The sequence below is a fragment of the Macadamia integrifolia genome, chromosome 11, assembly GCF_013358625.1.
Source record: "Macadamia integrifolia cultivar HAES 741 chromosome 11, SCU_Mint_v3, whole genome shotgun sequence".
NCBI classification, from domain to species: Eukaryota; Viridiplantae; Streptophyta; class Magnoliopsida; order Proteales; family Proteaceae; genus Macadamia; species Macadamia integrifolia.
The window spans coordinates 2,174,965-2,191,386 of record NC_056567.1 but is presented as its reverse complement, the minus strand read 5'-3'; the positions used below and the strand labels follow the sequence as shown (position 1 = coordinate 2,191,386).

General features: G+C 38.5%; 1 long non-coding RNA gene across 2 annotated transcripts; it reads right to left on the bottom strand.

Moving 5' to 3' along the window:
* Positions 1-7,254: 7,254 nt before the first annotated feature.
* On the bottom strand, positions 7,255-8,790 carry LOC122094298. 2 transcript variants are annotated; one of them, XR_006144717.1, is made up of 3 exons: positions 8,495-8,790; positions 8,080-8,237; positions 7,255-7,840 (listed from the first exon to the last, which is right to left on the bottom strand). It is a non-coding gene; the product is annotated as an uncharacterized LOC122094298 (long non-coding RNA). The 2 variants fall into 2 exon arrangements; XR_006144716.1 differs by having other exon boundaries at positions 8,080-8,790.
* Positions 8,791-16,422: the final 7,632 nt, after the last annotated feature.

The window sequence follows — 16,422 nt, the reverse complement described above, 5'->3', positions numbered from 1 at the left end:
TTTTTTTTTTTTCCCTTTTCTTCTTTTTTAATGGTAACACACGTGTTTTTTCTTTTTTCTTACCATTTCATTTCTTTTCTATTCTTTTCTTTTCTTCTCTTTCGTTTTTTCTTTTCTTCTCTTGACTACTAAACATAGTTGACAATGAACTCAATACCCCTTTTTTTTTTTTAAATAAAAAATTAGGAATGAATTTTCTCCCTTAGTTTTGGCTTGAATGCTCCCTATTATCTTTGGATTCTAAACCCACAAAGGAAAATAAAACTAGTTCACATAAAACACAAAAGTCACTTCTTTCTATATCGAACGGCTTGGTGGGTGAAGCTTCAACCCTATCAATAAAAGAAGAGTGCACCGTTGTCAGAAAGGCTTCGTTATGAACTAAACTATATCTGATGGTGGGCTATAAAGGATAAAAAATTGAACCAAAAGTTGATGGGCTGGCCCAGCCGTGCTGATTTTTCACTATTAGATTCTACTTTTTCTTGTTTGGTATCAAAATTGGGATTGGATTTTCCTACCAGAGGTAGTTTTTCACTATGAATTGCTAGTTCCAAGTGATACGATCATATTGGTTTGACACACTAAGGTATCCAAAGTCACACTAGCTAATTAATCAACTAACAAATAAATTGTCTACAAGTCTATTGCCTACCTTGCCTTCGGCAACTTGGCTATCGTTGTCTCACCTATTGCAAATGGCGAGGTTGCTTGCAATCCTTCGGCTACTTTTGGATCACTAGTGACCTGTTGTTTCTAAAGCTTGATTTGTTGATAGAGATCGACTTGCTTTCATAAGAAGTATTAGGTGGAAAGCTTTATGATTAGGATTTGAAAATTGCTCCTAGGGTAGTATTGACATGTTACATCACATTGACGATGTTGCTTGCAATTCACTATGTCACGGTCTTATTCTTATTTTTACCTCACGTCACTCTCTTGTCATGAGCCCAGGTTGGATAGGCCTACCTTAGCTCACAAAAATCTCACACATGCCGGTTTGAAAGCCCCAGTATGACAAGCACTACCTCACCTAATCTAGGACCTCTTTAAGGATAGCTCACTTCAGTTTGGTAATAGCCATAAAACTCATATATGATAGATTACATTATATGTAAGTCCTCCACTTTATGATATCTCACAACAGACCTTTGGACATGGAATTAAATTGCGCCATCAGGCTAGCCCATCGAACAATTAGTATAGAGTATCCTGATCACTGATTGGACAGCAAAAAATATGATAAAACATTTATAGAATATATTTATTAATTAATAATAATTTCACAAATTCTTTTTCTGGATATTTTATAATTAAATTAACAAGCATCACTTTTGTTGATAGACAAACAACATGGACCTAGTGTAGTGATGTATAGCCAGTCATATGTAAGTAAGAGTGTCAATTATAGGCTCGCACTAGTAGAATCAACCGATCAAAAATCGAAACCAACATGATTGATAAATAAATGTGTCAGTTTGAGGACCGACCAATTATTAATCAATCGTTCCCAGTGCATGCAATGGTCGCCTAAAAAATCTGACCCAAACATGCCATGTGAATAATTTTAATCATTAATATATTAGACTATTGGCATTACATATATTATGAAGAAGGAAAAAAAATTAATTTATACATTTAGGTCAGAATTATTATTCTACAATATCTTAGGTTTTTTATTTCTCTCTTTTATCTTGTATTTTTGCATAATAATGCATAAAAAGTTATTTTTAGTCATTTGATATTGTATTATTTAACCTAAAGTTTACAAAAGCTAACAAATTCATTTGCTATTATGTCATGATGGTAGCATGCTAGATTTAATTTTTCATTAATTTAAAAATATTATTCACTTAAACTATTTAGACAAAATTTTCCTTAGACAGTGTGTGAACATGTGGATCCGATAAAGAAGACCACACCCTCCTTTACCGAGGGTGCAGCAAAACTCTTTATCCATAATAAGAGTGCACAAAAAGTTCTTAACTTTTTTTCTTTTTATTTTATTTTATTTTCTTCTCTTTTATGAGAGAGAAAAAAAATTTCCCCATCATGGGTGAAGGAAACTTCCTTCTTTTGAACAATGCCTTGACTAGAAAGGCTTTATCTGACGCTACAAAACAATGTCTATCACTTTTTACACTTTTCCTTGTCACAATTTCTTATCACTTAAACATATTCCATCCACTTGTAGAGGAAGGGAATAACAGAGGTTGAAGCTTTACGTTTTCTTTTGTTAAGTAAGTTCAATCCTCACGCTTGGGGGTTGGGAGATTTCTGATCAAATTAATAGAAGTTCCCTCTTCCAGAAGGAAGTTTGGGAATGAGAGTCAAAGTCTCTCTCCTTCTCTCTCTCTAGAACGGCATCTTTTCATTGCGCATGGATATGCGATGGATATTCCACCGAGGAAAAAGAGAAATTTTCACGTGTTTAGGGATTGTTCTCGAGGGTTTTGCTTCTGTGCTACTGACAGTATGTGAACAAATCCAGCACCGACACAAGCCAGTGATTCCTGCACCAACAGAACATGGGCCAATAAATAACTGTTTTACTTCCAAGTTGTAGTGATCAAATCTATCGGAAAAAGCTTCTCCTGAAGGTGTTGAGGAATTAGAAGATGGGCAACAACGGATCGCATGAAAAAGCTCCTCCTCAAGGTTCTCAGCAAGATCCTCCTCCTGCTACTACCACTGTTCCTTCAATTTCGTTTCAGACGGCTGATGGAAGCAAACAAACCAATATGATGTCGGAAAAGTCCAAAATCATAATAGAAAGCAGCGGCGATATAAAGTTTCAGCAAGCTGCCAATGGAAGTGAGCAGAAGAACAGCATGTCTGGATCTTCAGAGGTTCGGATTACAGAATCACTACCAGTTCTGTCAGTGGTGATACCAGGGAAGAAAACTGATTACAACAAATGAATCTCCTTTTGCAGAAGACAAGCGCTGTGTGCTAGATCTTCCCCTCCACCACCAGTTTTCAAACCCCCTCTGTTTTCCTACTACTCCCATATGGATAGATGAATGGGATTCTCAGAACTCAAATCACCTTTTCCTATTTTGGGCTTTGAATAAATCTCTGTTGTTTGAATCTGCTTTTGACAGTGGTTGAGATTGGAGAGCCACCACTAGCAGTTCTGCTGCCAGTGATGAAAACTATTACAACAAATGAATCTACTTTTGCAGAAGGCAGGCGTTGTGTGCTAGATCGTCCTCTCCACCACCGCTGCAACCTATCCCATCACCCGTTTTCAAACCCACTCCTCTGCAAACCCACGCTACACCCTCTGTTTTCCTGCAACTTCCATATGGATAGATAAATGGGATTCTCAGAATAAATCGCCTCTTCCTATTTTGGTCTTTGCCTTTAACTAATATAAATCTCTGTTTGTTTGAATCTGGCTTTCAATAGCTTAATCTCTGTTTGTTTGAAATAAATGGGTTTTGGTCGCTTTTGGGATTAGTCCAGATTTCACCGGCAACTTCTTCTTTTTTTTTCCCCTGCAATATAAAGTTGGCCATAGAGAAAATGTCGGTGTGGATATATATATATATATATATATATATATTTTTGGGTAAGGATATCGGTGTGGATATATATATATATATATATATATTTTTTTTTAGGGTAAGGATGTCGGTGTGGATACTACCACCAAGAGATCGCGACTCAGTCACATGGCTTTTCTACCGGTATAGGACTAATACTAAAGAGGGCATATGAAGATACATCAACATTGATGGGTTTGCTGATTTCATAGTGGGTCACATGCTAGCTCTTGTGTCTAGGCACCATGGTCACCACTTGTTCTGGGTGAGCGCATCAATTTCATCAATAAAAGAAGAGCACACCATTGCCAAAAGGCTTCATTATAACCCAAATCTAAGGCTACAAATTTCAATTTCAATTTCAATTCTCATACTTGGGCAAACTTTCTCTTAGTATGTGGAAAAAATTTATTCTCCGTTGAGAAGACTTAAGGAAGAACGATGAATGTCGGTGCCTAAGCTGTGGACTGTGGAGTTTTGATGGCGGCAGATCTTGGTGGAGTGGCCATTTCCATACTTTGTATCCGTCTATACAAAATGTTAGGTTGCAATGTTGTCCCCATTGAAAACAATATTCAGATTTCTATGATGTGGTGAACCAGTATACTATACCTTATCATTTGCCGTATCCTTATGAAGATATTGAGGTGCTACCTCAGCTTCCAAAGATGGGGATTCTTTAGTTATCAATAATTTTTCTACAAGCCAAATTAATCCCGATGTGAGTGGCCCTAAAGGTGCTGCCAAGATGAATTGGACACAAGTACGATGCTTCTTTAGGTGCTTTTCCCATGACAATTCACTCACGGGGGTTTAGGCAATCTAGCCACTATTTTTTTCCTTTTGGTCAGAAAAATTCAAAAAAACTTATTTAAAAAGAGAAAGATGACTCAGGAAACACCGAGCACTGACAAGAGACCTATTTACAATAAAAGGGGGTGGATTAAACCACCAAACTCGGGCAAGTTTAAGCCTATTGGCCCCCGAGACCAAAAAATCCTCAAGGGAGTTACATCCCCGCCAATAAACCTGAAGACAATGGAAGGGAAAGAGCACGCCAAAGTTAACACCTCTGGGATCATGGCAGTTGCAACCCATTCGAGAGACATCGAAGAGCCATTGAGTGACGTGACAGCGGCTTGGCAGTCCAAATAAATAGTGATCCTCTAGATGCTGAGACATTGGGCAAGGAGCAGTCCGTCGCTAATGGCTTTCAGTTCAGTAGCCGTCGCAGAGAAAGAGAGATGCCATTTGCAAGTAGCCGCCGTGAAGTCACCTCCAGGGTCCCAAATAATGGCACTCCTCCTGCCCAACTTAGAAGAAGCTGTCCAAGAACCATCGCAAAAGATATTAGAGTAACCTACTAAGGGCTAAACCGAACTGAAGATCGGCAGGGGGTCGATGGGAGAATGGTGGTTGGAAGATTGTGTCCTGCAGCCTTCAACGATCATATGGGAGTAAGCTGCGAAGGTTATATTGATGGACGGGGCGGAAAATTCAAAGATCGTGCGATTTCGAGCTTTCCAAATCTACCGACAGATAGAAGCCCAAACGAGATGCAAATCCGAACATGAAGAGACCCCTTTATAGTGGGTTATGGATGAAGCTGTACCACTCTTGGATGGAGGACCCGGCAAAACATGTAACATCGTGTCGGAGCAGGGAAACCATCCAAGAAGCTGCTGCATGGGTGCAGAGAAACAAGGCATGAATAATGGTTTCATCATCAATCATTAGCACCACAGATAGGGTAGGTGCAGCAGCTACTGATACCCATATTGTAAAGACCCGAGGCAGTTGCGATGGCATTATGCGCACATTTCCAAAAAAACACTTGTACCTTTGGTAATGTTTGCAATTTCCAAATTTTTGACCAGCTGAGGTCGAATGGGACATGGGGCCTACTGGTAGATGGCAAATTTGAAATAGGGAGACAAGAGTAGTATGCAGATCGAACAGAGAAGATCCCATTTCTTGAGAAGCACCATAACCAGTTATCATCAATGGAAGGGGATAGAATAGGGAATTGTAGGATTGCACTAACATCGGTTGGGGAGAACAATTGTTGAAGAATATCAGTTCTCTAGCAATTGAAACGCCGATCAATCAAGGTACTAACTTGAACATTCGAGGCTTGAGCTGAAGGGCAAGAGATGAACCATTTCCAATTTTCCTCCGCAGTCCTTTGAGGAGCAGTTCCCTGCCTTTTAATAATCTCTTCCAGCCCCACGAGCACTGCTTTGGAGTTGGGGCGTCTAAAAAATCTCAATTTGGGAAGTATTTAGCCTTTGATAACATAACCCAGAGGCAATCTGGATTGTGAATGAGACGCCAACATTGCCGTGCAAGAAGTGCCTGGTTGAAGGAGACAAAGTCTCTAAACACAGGACCACCTTCCTTCTTCCCTCTACGTAGAGTCCTCCAATTAACCCAATGGATGTCGTTACCACGACTGTTTCTCCACCAAAACTGTCGAGTGAATTTATTAAGATTTTTGAATAGCTCACTTGGTAGAAGGAAATTTGATATTGCGAAAGTCGGGATGGATGCCACCACCGACTTAATCATAGTTGCCTTGCCAGCTCCCGATAAGAGTTTGTCTCACCACCCCATTATTTTTTCTTGCATTTGGTCGGAATGGTAAGAGAAAATCTGCCGCTTTGACCTTCCAAAAAAGGTTGGCAAACCCAGATATGTCCCATGAGATTGCACTTCCACTAGGCCTATTGATGAACATATGCTTACCCGATTATGAGCACTAGTTTTTGGGCTGAAAATGATTTTGGATTCCTCCAAGTTCAATTGCCGACCTGAGACTTGGCAATATTCATCGAGTATACCACGGATATGGTTGCAATCAAACATTCTAACTTTGGAGAAGATCATGCAATTGTCCGCAAACATCAAATGGGAAATCGATGGGCCAATTCTGCTAATGTTGATACCAGAGGTGGCCCCAGAGTCCATGGTGCTGAGAGGCGGAGAGAGATGGCTTCTTGGCATAAGATGAAAAGATACTAGCTTAAGGGGAAGAATCCTTGTGTCTGAGACCAGGGGATGGGATAACCTGCCCAATAATAGACCCATTCACTTTGATGTAGTATTCGACCGTGGTAATGCATTGCATCACCCAATTGACCCACTGACCTGCAAAACCAAACTCCAATAGTATTTGTTCTAAAAAACCCCCCATTCAATTCTATCATGAGCCTTGCTAAGGTCGAGTTTGATGGCTGCATATCCCTCTTTGCTTCTCGACTTTTGCAAGTGTGACAAGGTTTCATGAGAAATATAAATATTATTTGATATAGATCTGCCCGGGACAAATGCACTTTGGTTTTGACTGATGATCGGATCCAACATAGGTTTGAGACGGTTTGCCATAGACTTGGCAATGATCTTGTAAATCACGGTGCAGAAACTAATGGGGTGGAGGTGACCCATCACAGATGGGTTTTTACACTTACGGATTAAAGTGAGGACGATCCTATTAAAGGCCCTTAACAGGTAATCCCGGGAGAAGAAATATTTAATGGCAGAGGACACATCTCTGCCCACTGAATCCCAAAATAAGTGATAAAATATGGCCAGCATACCATCCAAACCAGGGGATTTGTACCCACCGATCTAGAAAATAGCCGCTCTTATTTCATCATCAATTAAGGGCCTGCATAAGAGATTGTTCATTTAAGGGGTAATCACAGGGTTGACACAAGACAAAAAATTGTGAATATTCTGAGGATGAGATGATTCAAATAAAGAGGAAAAATAAGACATGATAAGATAGTTTATTTCTGATTCCTCTGTGATCCATTGGCCTGATTGAGATTTAAGCTTTGTGATCCTATTGGTGTGACAGTGAATCGCAGTAGCAGTATGGAAAAATTTGGTGTTGCAATCGCTAGCTCTTAGCCACCAGATCCTTGATTGTTGAGCCTAATGCTTTTCTTCCTTGTCTAGAAGACACTCCAGTTGGGTTCGATATTGCTGTTCAAGGGAATGCTGCTGGTCAGTGGGTGGGGTTGCTTGAATTTCCTCCAGCTTGGACTTGATGTGATCTATTTCCACGGAGGTGTTACCAAAGGTGCGTTTGAACCGTGGTTTATAACTGCACTTCTAAAATTTATGATGAAGCTTAAATAGAGGGGTACCCACAGTCTCAACATACCAGTCATCCATAACTTGATCTTTAAGTTCTTCATGTCCTTCCCTCGCGATCAAGGTGGGGAGATCGTGAAACCAATTAAGATCACATACAAGGAAGTGCTTAGAGATGGGAAACAATGGAGACGCTGAAAAGAAAGAAAATGTTACTGGAAAGGAGGATCCCCATAAGCCTATGGTCAAAGTTAGTGTGGATTAGAAAGAGAAAACCGCCCTTTTAAAGGAAACCATCTTGTCTGAATTAACGCAAAAAAATATATTGGAGATACAGAAACAACAACCATGACTAAATCACTGTCCTGTCACACTAATTCCTCCCTGAAATTTTCCAGAACATAAATAATGATAACCTAATTAGAATCCCTACCTCTGTTTTATCTTGCTTCGTCGTGTTCGTGTTTTGCCTTAAGACCCTTGAGAGAAACAATGCAAGCTTGCGAATGTGCGATGTAGTCATTGAGATCGCCAATCTTGGGCGAAAATATCCCCGACATTATCTCTTTCCAAATAAATGAGAAAAAAAATCTAAAAAAATGAGAAATAGAAAAGGAAAAAAAAAATCAGTCAGAACTAGAAACAGAATAGGTAAAAGGCGGTTGATAGGAGAAGAGTTCAGGTTTTTAAAAAATGCAGAGATAGCCGCGCCAACCCCAAGGAGCTGACCGTGAAGGAATTCCCAATTCTGGATTTTTTTTATACAGGGTTGCACATGAAACCCACCACCACAGTTTGAGGTAGATCATGAAATCCATAAACCAAACCCTATCCCTAAGAATTATTACCATAACAATGATGAGGACAAAAGAAGAGAAGCAGAAACAGAAGCAGGAGTTCGAATTCGATTCTTCCTCAAAAAAATCTTCTCCTCCAACCACGACAAAGGAATTCGATTCTTCCTCAAAAAATCATCTTCTCCTCCGACCACGACAAAGGCCGAAACCATAATCTCCTTCAAGGAGTTCTGTAAGGAGTTCGAATTTGTATTCCTTGAGGAAGAATCGAACATCGGACATCTCCTCAGATTCGGCAAAGTCTGTAATCTCAACCACGGCGAAGGCCAACGCCATAATTACTTCCCTAATCATATCAAGGAAATATCGGCAGATGCCAGAAGGGTAAACTAGTCTTTTTATAGTCCAATTTAACACTATCAGTCCTTTATGAGATAATTGAAAGCATCTTCAATTTAGAAGGGAGGATGTTGATATATATGAAAGTAGGTGGGGAAACTTGATATTGAACCATAGTTCAGAGGAGGGGAGTGTAATTTCTTCAAATATTTATAACATATATTTATTAATTAATAATATTTTTTTAAATTCTTTTTCTGAACAATTTACAATTAAACTAACGAGCTTAGAATTTCATCCAATTGAGTTCAAGATCCTCTCTCAAGTTATTCTTTTTGTTCGGGAAGTGAATCTCTTATCTAGCATCACTTTTATTGATAGACAAATGCAATGGTGTCAATTATAGGCTTGCACCATTAGAATCGACTGATCAAAAATCAAGACCAACATGACCAATAAATAAACGTCCGATCAATTATTAATCGATGGTCCTCAACACCCAACACATGGTATATGAATGACTTTAACGATTATATATTAGACTATTGGCATTATATATATATTATGGGGAAGGGAAGAAATTAATTTATACATTTAGGTTAGAATTATTATTGTACAATATCTTAGATTATTTTTTCTCTATTTTATCTTGTATTTTGCATATAATGCATAAAAAGTTATTTTAGTCATTTGATATTGTATTATTTAACCTAAAATTTATAAAAACTAACAAATTTATTTTCTATTATGTCATGATGGTAGCAAGCTAGATGTGATTTTTCATTAATTTAAAAACATTTTTTCATTTTTAACTACTTGGACAAAGTTTTCCTCAATCACCGGGTGACCAGGTGTCTTTCTTGTTGGATTTAAAAAAAAAAAAATTCCAATCGATTTGATTGTTTGAATTCTTCTATCCACTAGCATTAAAAACGGAAAATAAATGGAATGCGAGTGAAAATAAATGGTCCTCAACACCCAACACATGGTATGTGAATGAAATCTATCTTCATTGCTGTTCTTTTTGTTTATCGATATTGAAAACGTGAATTTATCCCCAGGTTGTTCTTTGTCTTGCACCTCCCCCCTTTTTTATTAGTAATTATTTTCTCCTGTTTCTTATTAATATATTATTATTTCTCATTGGTCTGGGTGCTACTCGTTACTCAATACTTTATTCTTTTTTCTTTTTTTGGTAAGGATACTCAATACTTTATTCACTGCTTCTATTGTGTCTTATTTGACGTTTTGAGCGACTTCAGCCCCCATCCCCTTCTTTCAATTCCCTAATCTTGTATTTATATAACTTGAGGACCCTGAAACCCTCACGCTTAAAACCTTTCTTTAGCTCTTTTATCACATGATGTTTTTATATATGAACTCATAAAAACAAAGTAGTCATGCAAAAGGCACAACCTAACCCACTTGAAATTATACACAACTTAAATAATTGGTCCAAGTGATTATATACCCCTATCCAAACCAACCCCTATACAACACATAATTAGCCCTATTAAATATAACTTCATCTCATACCAATCTTATATTGGTCTGTTCCATACATGACAAAAGAAAAGATAACATGTATAGATGGGCCTTTGGTTTTCTATCCACCACTAACATTATCTATTTTCTGGTCAATCATGTGATAACAAGAGACCATTTTGAAGCCAGCGCGTGATCTCTCCTTCACGAATTGAAGCATGCTAAAAACTGTGGATGGATACCGAGAAAGTATGGAGTGATGACCCAGCTTTGGAACACCTTGTTTAGAACCTCTCTAACCCCACCCTATGGTCCCTTAGTATCTTTAACCTGTTTCTGTCTGTATTAGTCAGTCTAAACTTACATATTATATGATGCCAAACAATGAAGTGGTGCAATCCATGTACCAACTGGCAACTACTGCCAGTACTACTAGAATTCCTTTTACTATGGACAATAGTCATCCCTACCTAATAAAAATTACTTCTGTGTGTTTCTACTAGGGATGTCAACCGGTCGGGCCGGTTCGGTTTCGATCGGGCTTAATCGGGCTTGAAGACTTTCAAAGGCTACACCGTGTCCGCATATTTAACTAATCAGGCTTAGTTATTGAGGGCATGGTACACTTTATATTCGGTGGGTCGGTCTCGGGTTATAATCGGGCCACCTTAATCGGGCTTTAGTCGGGCCTTAACCGGGCTACGGACATGTTTAATGTTAAACGGGCTTTAACCGGTTTTTAAACGGGCCTTCTTTAAAATGTGCTATTATATTCCGGCCCACTCATGCAAGCCCAAAAAAATGACAATAAATCAATAAATGATACCAAATATAACCATTATTTAAAATGTGAACATGTCTGTACTTTTTAGTTTTTATTCTTTAATTTGGGGGGTAAAATAGGTATTCTACAATCATTAAAGGGTCGGGCCAAGTCGGTGCACAATAGGCCGGTCTCGGTCGGGCATTATTCGGTCGGTCTCGATCGGGCGCCCGACGGTTCAAGTAGCAAAACCGAGACCCACCATTTATAAACGGGCCGGGCTCAAGCCCGACACGTTTAATAAATGGTCCTGGCCAGGCCGGTCTATAAACGATCGGTCCCGATCGATTTAACCGGTTCGGGCCACAAATTGACACCCCTGGTTTCTACCATCAAAGAAAAAAATATATGGAACGCCAGCACAGAACACAAGAAATGTAATAGTTGACGGGTGTTGAAGCTTCACTTTTTCTTTATTATAAATAAGTTGAAGCCTCAGTGCCTCACACTTCGGAGATTTCTGAACAATTAAAATGGAAGTTCCTTTTTCTCGTTCCTTCTGCAAATGCAAAGAAAATCCTTCTCTTGCGTGTGGAAGAAGAAAGTATCGGACCCTGCATTCTCCATCCCTCTCTCTAGATCTCGAACGGCTTGATAGTCGAGATTCGCATTTCGCAGAGATATTCCATGGAAGAGAAAGAAACTTCCCTTCACTATGGGTTAATTTCTAGAATAGGGAGCTTGTAGTTGGAGGGTTTTGATTATTAATTTTCCACTATGCAATAACACCACGCAACCAGAGTGTGGTTTCATTGATCTTGCACCATTAGTAGCAATCTCCTTCCTTGAAAGACAGCATGGTTTCTGCATCAATACGGCCAATTGGACATAGAAGGATGAATAGGATAAGTATTTTCACTTTCCATGAAGATGGGGCAGTCTTTCCACCCACCTTCGTTTAATGGTGTAACTACTACTACACTCCCAATGAGAGCCTTTTTTTCTCTATAAATACTGGTTTACTACGACGTGTAATGATCAAACCTATCGGAAAAAGCTCCTCCTGAAGGTGTTGAGGAATTAGAAAGATGGGCGGCAAGGGATCGCATGAAAAAGCTCCTCCTCAAGATTCTCAGCAAGATCCTCCTCCTGCTACTACCACTGTTCCCTCAATTTCGTTTCAGACGGCTGATGGAAGCAAACAAACCAACATGATGTCGGAAAAGTCCAAAATCATAATAGAAAGCCGCGGCAATATAAAGTTTCAGGAAGCTACCTATGGAAGTGAGCAGAAGAACAGCATGTCTGGATCTTCAGTGGTTCGGATTACAGAATCACTACCAGTTCTGTCAGTGGTGATACCAGCGAAGAAAACTGATTGCAACAAATGAATCTCCTTTTGCAGAAGACAAGCGCTGTGTGCTAGATCTTCCCCTCCATCACCAGTTTTCAAACCCCCTCTGTTTTCCTACTACTCCCATATGGATAGATGAATGGGATTCTCAGAACTCAAATCACCTTTTCCTATTTTGGGCTTTGAATAAATCTCTGTTGTTTGAATCTGCTTTTTGACAGCTTAATCTCTTATAGTCGGATTACATAGTGCAGAAATATATTGGTTTTGGTCATTTTTTGGATGTCTTCCCCCCCCTATCTTTTAAATGGTCTTTTGAGGTATCAATACTTGATATCTGTTTCCCAAGGTACAACATAAGATTTTCACTTTTAAACATAGTCAATGTCAATTCTTGAAGTTGGCGATCGAGAAAATATTGGTGTCGATACCACCATCAAAAGATCATTACTTGGTTGCATGGTTTCTGTATCAGCATTGGACCACAGAGAACCATACAAATGGGGTTACTATTCTTTTTCCCACATTGAAATGTTCAATATGGTTTAAAAGCTTGATCAAAATCTGTGTTAATTTGGGTCAAAATGTTGAGAAGTGTAGAATAAAGTGTTTGGGGAGAGGGGAGAATTAGAGACAAGGTTGAAAAAAATTATAAGAATTAGGTCTGAATTTTTCTCCCTTAGCCTTGGCTTGAGTTTTCTCTATTAGCCTTGGATTCTAAAGCCCTGAGGAAAGGAAAGCTAGTTAACATCAATCACCATGGTCACCACTTGTTATTATTAAAAGTTGCATCTACTGCAAACTCAATCTTGTGGGTGAGGACACCTTGGCTTTGACCTGGCGGTTTACTGTGTGTTAAGTGGGGTACCTACCCGAGGGTTGATCACTTGATCAACTCCTCTCAAATGCATCACTCATACAACAGATCTTTTCATATAGCATTCAAAAGGTTCTTCTGAAATGAACCATTGTTTATGTAGAAGCTTAATGTCAATAGGCTCCCTTTCTCTAGTTTTCGGCTTTGGTGTAGTTTTGGCTTTGAATAGTGGAAAGCATTCATGAAAATGGTTCAATGTGCTATTGGTGAAAAAGACTTAGGCTCCGTTTGGTATCGTTCTAAAAAATTGTTTTTGGAGTTTTTTTGTTCTATTGGAAGGAAAAAACCGAATAAAGTGTTTGGTGCACTTATGGTTTGTTTCTGTGTTTTTTGAATAAAAAGTGAAAAAAAAAAAAATTGAAAAAACAAGATTGGACGGAACTCCGTTTCCCAGTTTCATTCCATTTTATAAAAAAAAAGGAACTATCGTTCCCGAAAAAATTTTGAAATTTTGAAACACCATTTTTTGTTTTAAAATAGCATTTTGACACAAAAACTGAAATTTTCGTTTTTGACACGAAACGTTGTTTCTAGAATAGAAACGATACCAAACAGAGCCTTAGACATGTAACTAAAAAAAGAAAAATGGATGTTTTGAAAAAGAGTAGATGAATTAGTTCTTTACCTTCCTGCTATAGGTTTCAGGAATAAATGAATTCAGCAGAAGTAAAATTCACAAGAAAATTTAAAGCAGCATTGACTTGCAACTTTGCTTGAAGAGCAGGCACCAAGTGATTAGTGAATCGAGCTCTATCATATGGGTGTGTGAGTTTGTATCCGTTCCTCCTCTTTTTCTATGATTCCTCCTACCCTCTAGAGTCAAAATCATCAAATCCTAATTAGTTCCAACAAATCATTGAACAAATATTAACTTCTTAATGCAATTGATGAGCTATAGTGGGCAGAAATCTTACGCTTAATAAGTGGTCTCGAGTTGCACTGATAGTGGCTCGACACGATCTCAAAATCCCCAGTAACAACAATGATAAATAATAAAAAGAACTTCCAAAGGAGAGGACCACACTCATTTTTCCAAGCCACTTTTAACTCGGACAAAACTTGGACCAAGTCTCATTATTTTCCATTTTTTCAATTAAGCAAGTCAACATGACGTTGGACCAAGTTTTACAATTTTTACTCAACTCCAGTGATTCACCTGAGTTAAAAATTGGTTTCCTAACAAGGGAGTATATATATATATATATATATATATATATTTATAGTTGAGCTTATTGATTGATCAAACGATCATTTGACCCCAATTTAAGGCTAAAAATGATTCTCATCCGTCTGAACAAATATCATTATGATGCAATGATTAATTTATATGTATGTCTTATTACTCAAATTTAAAATTGTTATTTTATTTTCTATTCCTTCCTTGACAATCAAACAAAGCCTCAGTTTGTGGAAAAAAAGTCCTCCCTGTTGAGTAAACCAAGAAAGAATGATGGGTGTGGGTGTCTATGATGTGGAGCTTTGATAGTAGCAGATTTGGGTGGAGTGACTATTTTTATACTGTAGTAGGATTGATATGAGTAGCTAGGGGTGCAAGTTTGGCCTTGACACCCCGAACCCGCCCTTGGCCCATCCTGATCCCGAACAAATACCAACCCAAAAATTTTGGCCCTAAGGGCAGGCCTGATCCTGAAATTTTTTACACTGAGTCAGGGTTAGGGTGGGTACCGGTTGATGTCTTGACCCGCCCTGAACCTGACCTTGATTTTTTTACCCTAACTTTTGGCCCTGGTTTTTGCCCTGATGTTAACCCTGATATCAACCTAATTTTAGATATTGTTTGGTATTGAGTCATTGACACCTCAAAACCCCTAATATATCTTCTTTCCGATCTCTCTTACTTTTTTTACCAAAAAAAAATTCTCTCTTGCTTTTTTTATCGAAAAAAAAAATGGTATACTCGGCCCTTGATGACAAACTAAGGTCAATCAAGGTCATCTCGGCCCGACCCTAAAAAATCAGGGCCAATCAAGGTAGGTAAGGGTTGGGTCTAGGTTGAAGTTTTGCAACCTTGAGTCTGGGCCAAGGCAGGTTTGGGCCTAATTAAGAGAACTCAAGGTTGAGCTAGGGTTTTAAGAAGCCCAGCCCAACTCGATCCTATTGCACCCCTAGATGTGACAAACAATGAATGCCTAATGGGGTATCCTAGGTTTTTAGCCAAAAGAAAAACCCAAAGTATGCTATTGTTGCTTGCAAGCAATGTTGTTCTTTCAATAGTTCTTTTCTGAGAGGATGGTCTTTGGTCAAGAGCATGGCCCTTTTACCAGCACATGGGCCAATGGAAGCACAGGTAAAAACATCAACAGAACAAGTATTATTGCCTTACATAGAAGATGGTCAGTCATTTCACTTTGCCTCATGTGTTTGGAGGCAGCCCGCACACTCCCTCCATAGAAAACATGTCCTTATCTTTTTTTTTTTTTTTTCCATTTTCTTTTCTTATCCAAATGGATGATGTCTTAGGATATCAGAGAAGTGGACACTATTAATCGCTTAATTTTTTTTCTCTTTTTTCCCTAATAGATGATGATTTGTCTATACCAGGTAATGTTACCACTGTATATCATTTTTTTTTTTTTTTTTTTTTTAAGACTGAGTTTCTCTAAGACCAGAGTGAATGTCAACCATGGCTCATTGCGACCATGTATATTTATATATATATTTTGTCAAAAGTGTAATTATGCGTTAGAACAAGAATAACGATCATGTGCAAGCATAGCCCAAAGAAAGTAAGGGGGCATACCCACACATTTACAAAGGGATAAAGCATTAGTGGAATTACAAAGACACAAAGAGGAGTGCAGAAGAGTTTGCAGACCCAAAACATGTAATACAATAATTGAATGAAAGTTATAAATTATGGTCCAAGTGTCATGCATGATTGGCAAAATTTCCCATACTGGATTGGAAAGATGCTTGATATACTGAACTAGTTCAGAGTAATCTGATTCAACCACAATGGTTCGGATCTTCAACTACAAAGCAAATTGAAGACCTAGTCTTATGTTCAGAAAAGAGGGTTGAATTGGGAATATCCTTAAGAGACACCTGACAAGAAATAGCCATGGTCATTGCAAATGAGAGCACTGTAGCCTGTAGTAATTCCTTCAGTAAAGGCACCATCAGAATTTAGCTTAGCATAT